The 5713-nt window shown below is 47.8% G+C and overlaps 1 pseudogene; it reads left to right on the top strand.

Moving 5' to 3' along the window:
• The first annotated feature begins 4325 nt into the window (after positions 1-4325).
• On the top strand, positions 4326-4841 carry LOC138993767 (TCF3 fusion partner pseudogene; annotated as a pseudogene).
• The last annotated feature ends 872 nt before the right edge of the window (positions 4842-5713 follow it).

The raw sequence follows: 5713 nt of genomic DNA, 5'->3' as shown, positions 1-5713 counted from the left end.
CTTTGGCCTCGTGTGTTTCTCCTTCGGCGACCCTAAAAATACTCAATATTGGACCTCTTTTCCCTGGTTCCAGAGATAGTCACCGATATCAGACCATTGTCTATGAATTTACATATTTAAAAGCCATTTATAGCCTTGATACTTTGTATAGTTTTCATTTTTATAGTATTGGTTTCATACTGTACATGGTATTCCACAACTCGTTCATTTTGTCCTTAATAATTATGTTATATTGTTTTGTTTTAAGTATGATGCTTGCAAAAGATTTTGGTACCAAGTTAAGACAAAAGAGCTCCTTTTGTTTCTGGAATGTTACAATCCATGCCTTCCCCCATCCACACCCAAGCCCTCTTTGTTCTCATGCTGATTGTGTTAAATACTTTCCCCATTTGTTGCAATCATCACAAAGGGGGAAGAGAGCCTGGGAGGGGAGGAATGGAGATGGAGGGCTTGTTCAGGGCCTCAGAGGCTGACATAGAAGATTTTGAGTAAGGTGTTTCCACATAATTGGACCCACACAGGACTAGGTCTGAGCACTCTTGCCTGGAATATCTTGCTGTCCAGGCACCAAATGAGGATTTAAAACTTTTGAATAAAGGCATTCCAAAGTGTGGGATTCCTGGAGCCCAGCTTCCCCCAATTTATTCATGGTCAAGCAGATTCCCAAAATGACCTGAACACTAAAGCCTAAGAGTGGTCCAGGAGCCCAGTGCCCTCTCTGGTTCTGAGACAGCAGCTTGGAAAGTGTATCATTCTGTCTGGCTGACTCTCACTAGGATGCCTTTTGCTGCACAGTATGAGATTGGACAACCAGATAGTGCAGACACACTGATGTGTTTGTGTGTGTGTGTGTGTTGTGTGGTGTACTGTTCTCATTTTTCATCAGGAGGTACATATAACCACATGATTTATTACCAGGGTTTTTAAGATTGAGCACTTGGTTAAGGTAGTGTTTGCTAGGTTTATCCACCATACAGTTACTACTTTTTACTTTCCATATCTATTTTTGGAAGCAAGTCACTCTATCTAGCTCACACTAAGAGTGAGGGAGGATTAAAGCCCCTGGAAAGATAAGTATTGACATATAAACCCAGAATTCTTTTGTAAAAAAGATTTATCACTTCATTTATTTCCTTGTGGACTTATTAATACCACTATGACCTCATGTATAGTTATTTTAAACTTTGGGTTATAATTCAATGCTACATTGTTGATTTTTGTGATTTAAATTATTCTGGTTTTGGCTTTTGAGGGTTCTTAATTAGGCTCCTTGTGTCCCTTTGATGTGCCCCTGAGCTTTGTTTTTTGAACACATCTTAACTTTCTGGCACTACAAAAATCTCCAGGATCATCTTGCATTTTCCCTCCCTCTGACCTAGACACTGCCATTTCCTCAGGGAGCGCTGGTTCTGTTTACTACAGAGTGGTATTAGGAACAAAGGTCAAAGCATGGAGTGTGCTCACTGCTAATGGGTTATCACTGCTTCTCTAGATGGTCACAGAACAACTAAAAAATGTAGGTTTGTATGTATACTAAGCCATGTATATACACATACCTGTAATTATTTCTGTATCCATCTGTCTGTCTATCCATCCGGCTAAATATGAGCTCACACTGATGTCTCCGACTCTGCTCCAGAACCACAATATATTCTGCATTATTAATACGTTCTTCATAATTTTCTTAATTCTATTATTAAAACAACAAATCAAGACCTGTTTGTTAATATTTCCTCAAATAAATATGAATAATTTTGCTTATGTTCAAGTACTCTGTTGAATATAAATGATATTCATCATTAGTAACATACATTTGAATTTGCTGGTTGAAATACTCTTGGCATCTATTTTTCTTTTGTGCAGATTCATAGTTAAGTTGCTTTACTCTATTGCTTTTTCATTTATAGATTTTTCATGTAAAAAGGTAAATTCTATTATAATGAGAGAGAGGGGACTCTTTATCAGAGATTCAACCCTAATAAGTTATCAAACTGAGTAAATAATTTTTCCTTTCTACACCTCTGACTTCTCCCTCATAGGTGGGCTTGAATGAAAAGAACAAGATGATCTCTAAGGTCTCCTTCAGATACTGTTATTTGACATGATGGCAGATTATTATTCTTATACTAGTGGCCCAGTGCATGAAATTTGTGAACATTAAAAGGGAATTAATTAGAGGAAATATTTTAATATTGCTATTTTCCCTTTCTCTATAATAGAAGTGTCAGAGATGAAAAAAAATTAGTAAAATGTATATGAAAATCTCCCTCCTGTCAGATTCTGGGGCACACCCTGGGGCCCAGAGTCAAGTGCCCCCCCCCCCCATATGTGCCTCGAAATTATGTGAGACCCAGACCCGGCTGGCCTCACCCCCGTCAAGCCCTGCTGGGCAGGAGGCGCAGCCTCAGGTCCCCCAGCCCAGGCGTGAGGTACAAGGGTGCAAGGGTGTGACAACCATTTGCATATTAGCTCTTTATTATATAGGATATTTGCTGTTTCCTCCTGTGAAAGCTTGATGATTCTCCCTCCTGTGATGTCAGGCTTAGTCACGTGGCTAATGGTGTCCTTTCCTGTGGGAAGTTTATACCTCCCAGCTCAGTGATGACAGGTGTTGCCAGGTTACACTCATTGGCCACAGGAGTGTAAGCGGAAGTTGTGTGCCATTTCTGGCCAGGAGCTCTAAGAAGAGACATCCTATGTCCTGCTCTCTCTCTTTTTACTCTGCTACAACAGTGACAAAGTTTCACATAGATGCTACTTTGTACCCAGATCATGAAGGGAAGGGGATGTGGAGCACACACTAATCACTAGTAAGAACATTTTTGTTGTTGTAAATGCTGTAAATCCCTGAGAGACTGAGATTTTTATTATTGTAGCATAAGCAAGCAAAAGAAGATTGGTATGTAAACTCATTAATAATTGCATATTAGTTCCTATCTACACTAATAAAAGAGAAACATGGTAATTAGCGTACGACCGCTACCCTTCCCATTGGCTAGTCAGGGCGATATGCAAATTAACTGCCAGCCAAGATGGCGGTTAATTTGCATATGTAGCGCAATGCTGGGAGGCGAAAGGGGAAGGAGGGAAGAAGCCGCCTGCCCCTCGCTGACTGCATCGGAAACCCAGGTGGCAGCCAAGAGCCAGAGAACCAAGCTGCCTTTGCTCAGAGAAGCCAGGCTGCCTTTGCCGGCTTCTGTGATAGGAGAACCTGGTCGCCTTTGCTGGCCCTGAGCCAGTAATCGGAGAAGCTGGGTGGGGCAGGGAAGAGGTGGATATCTGCCTCTTCCCTGCCTCACCTGGCTTCTCAGATCACTGATCACCAGTGATGGGAGAACACCCAGAGGCAGGGCCAGAGGCCGGCTGCATAGCTGCCTGGGGACACCATCAGGTCCCCGGGGTGAAGCAGCGAGGCCCCAGCAGGATATCCAGAAGGCGACCCAGGCTCAGGAGCTGCGTCGCCGCTGGGGCACGCGATCAGGGCAAAGCAGCCAGGTCCCAGTAGGAGATCCAGAGGGCGACCCAGGCACCGGGGCTGCGTAGCCGCTGAGGCCCGAGATCCGGTGCCTGGGCTGAGGAGACCCAGGGGCCGGGGCTTTGTTGCAGCTGGGCACCGAGATCCGGTCCCCGGGGGGATGCAGCCAGGCCCCAGCAGGAGATCCAGAAGGCGATTCAGGCGCCAGGGCTTCATAGCCGCTGGGGCACGCGATCTGGTGACTGGGCTGAGGAGACCCAGGGGCCCTGGCTGCGTCGTGGCTGGGGCACACGATCAGCTCCCTGGGGGCGATGCAGCCAGGCCCCAGAAGGAGACTCAGGCGCTAGGGCTGCATGGCCACTGGGGCACGCGATCTGGTGCCTGGCCTGAGGAGACCCAGAAGGAGAACCAGGGGCCTCCCAAGAGGAGAGTCTCCGTGGTCAGATGGCGAGGTGTCGGGACAGGAATAAAGACCCGAGGTGACTCAGATGCCTGGCCACAGGGTTAGACCAGCCAGCAGGGCTTTTCAGTTGGGACTGGGATGGGGGTAGGGTGAGGGAGGCAAGCCGGACATAGAGAACTACAACTCCCAGGAGGCTTAGCGGGGCCTGGGTGCCTGGCTGTGAAATTGGATGGGCTGTGTCCTTTTGCAAGCCACTTTAAACTAGAGGCTTGCAAGGTTGGAAGTTCTGCCCCAGGAGCCAGGGAGAAATGGAGCTGGAGCAGAGAGTGGGGTCCATGGCAGCCGTGGGCTTTGAGAAGTTCTCAGGTCACATCCTGGAGGGCGAGCTTGAGACCAAAGTGGAATTCGTGTCTGGGGGTCTGGGCAGCTCCAGCCTCTAGGAGCGAGATGAAGAGGAGGAGGCAGCCCAAGGCCAGCGGGCGGCGGCAGTGCCAACAGGAACTCAATCGCAGGAAGTACCAGGCGCTGGGTGGGCACTGCAGGGAGATCAAGCAGGTGAATGAGCAGGTCCTGAACAGGCTCCATCAGGTACAGAGGATAACACGGAGACTCCAGCAGGAGCGGAGGTTCCTCAAGAAGGTGCTGGACTCCTACGGTGATGACTACCGGGCCAGCCAGTTCACCATCTTACTAGAGGACGAGTGCAGCCAGGGCACAGATGCCCCCACCCCAGGCAACGCTGAGAATGAGCCTCCAGAGAAAGAGGGGCTGTCCCCGCCCAGGAGGACACCAGCGCCCACAGAAGCCAGCAGCCCGGCCCCTGGCGAGGGGCCCAGCGGGTGGAAGAGGCAGCGAGTGCAGCGAGCGCCACAGGAAGGGCACCAGGCGGGAGTCCCACTGACTCCGGAGCTGGCCCCCCGTGCAGATAAAGGTGCAGGAAGACTTTGGCTTCAAAGCGGTTGAGGCTCTGGACTCAAGTTGGGTTTCTCGGGGGCCAGACAAGCTGCTGCCCTACCCCACCCTAGCCAGCTCCCCCTTTGACTGACCCCCCAATAAATGGACCCCATGCTCTCCTCGGCAAAAAAAAAGCTTATAGAGGCATGCTTATAGGATCAAATAGTATAAATATAGATGTAACAGGACAATAAAAAGAGAACCTGGCTATGATGATTACCTGAAAGCTGCCTCTGTGTCATTCCTTCTTCGCCGAATCCGTCCACACCTTTGGGAACCCCTGGACCTGCTGGGCAGGACCCCAACATTCCTCTTCTTATAAGGACTTCAGTGAAATGGGCTAAGAGTCCCACTGGAACTGCCTCAATTTAATGTAATCCCCTCTTTAAAGATCTTATCTCCATATACAGGTACATTCTGAGGTTCTGGGGATTAGGATTTTAACATACATTTTGTTGATTACCCAAATCAGCCCTTAACAACCAACATGTTCCAGAAAGTATATTCCTATAGGGTTATTTACCAAACATTCAGAAGTATTTTTAAAAGAGCTAAGCCCCTCGCCCACTGCGCAGGCCCCTCCCGGCGAAGAGCAAAGGCCTGGGTTCCGGGCACCGGAGGAAAACTGGTGCCAGCAGCCAGGGGAAAGGGCCCCAGATTGCGAGAGGGCACAGGCCGGGCTGAGGGACCCACCCGAGTGCACAAATTTTTGTGCACCGGGCCTCTAGTATTTAATATAAAACTCATAAAGGCAGTGCATATGCATATGTATCTGTGTATATGCTTATAGTATACATTAAGGAAATGAATTATAAAATTAAAAATACAACAAAAGTATAACATTTACATTAAGGAAATTGACCTATATATCTACTCAGAAT

Source organism: Myotis yumanensis, unplaced genomic scaffold, assembly GCF_028538775.1.
Source record: "Myotis yumanensis isolate MYYU_CA2020_CCGP unplaced genomic scaffold, mMyoYum1.0.hap1 SCAF_1, whole genome shotgun sequence".
Classification (NCBI taxonomy): Eukaryota; Metazoa; Chordata; class Mammalia; order Chiroptera; family Vespertilionidae; genus Myotis; species Myotis yumanensis.
The sequence above is the reverse complement of the archived record's forward strand: the minus strand, read 5'-3'. Positions and strand labels throughout refer to the sequence as shown.